Genomic DNA, 325 nt, shown 5'->3' on the forward strand with positions numbered 1-325 from the left:
TTCCACATTGTTCTCCCACTCCATCCAGGATCTCCTACATAGATTCCCTTCTGAATGGTTGCCAGTGGTAGCTGTATGCTGTATATCTTGATGAATGTCACAACTGACCTAGTCTTACAAGATAAAAAGAAGAGTCAACGAACAAAATTGGGACCTAAATTCTCACAGTTCTAACAAGAGAAGATATGTATGGCAGACTTGATTGGTGCTGACCCAGTATTCCAAAAATAACAAATTGAAAAAACGGGCCACAATTTCAAAACAAACCTATCCTTTATAGAGGAGCCCTAATGGCGCAATGCTTAAGCACTTGGCTGCTTACTGA

This window comes from Orycteropus afer, unplaced genomic scaffold, assembly GCF_000298275.1.
Source record: "Orycteropus afer afer isolate SDZICR_OR568_19922 unplaced genomic scaffold, OryAfe1.0 scaffold00020, whole genome shotgun sequence".
Lineage (NCBI taxonomy): Eukaryota > Metazoa > Chordata > Mammalia > Tubulidentata > Orycteropodidae > Orycteropus > Orycteropus afer.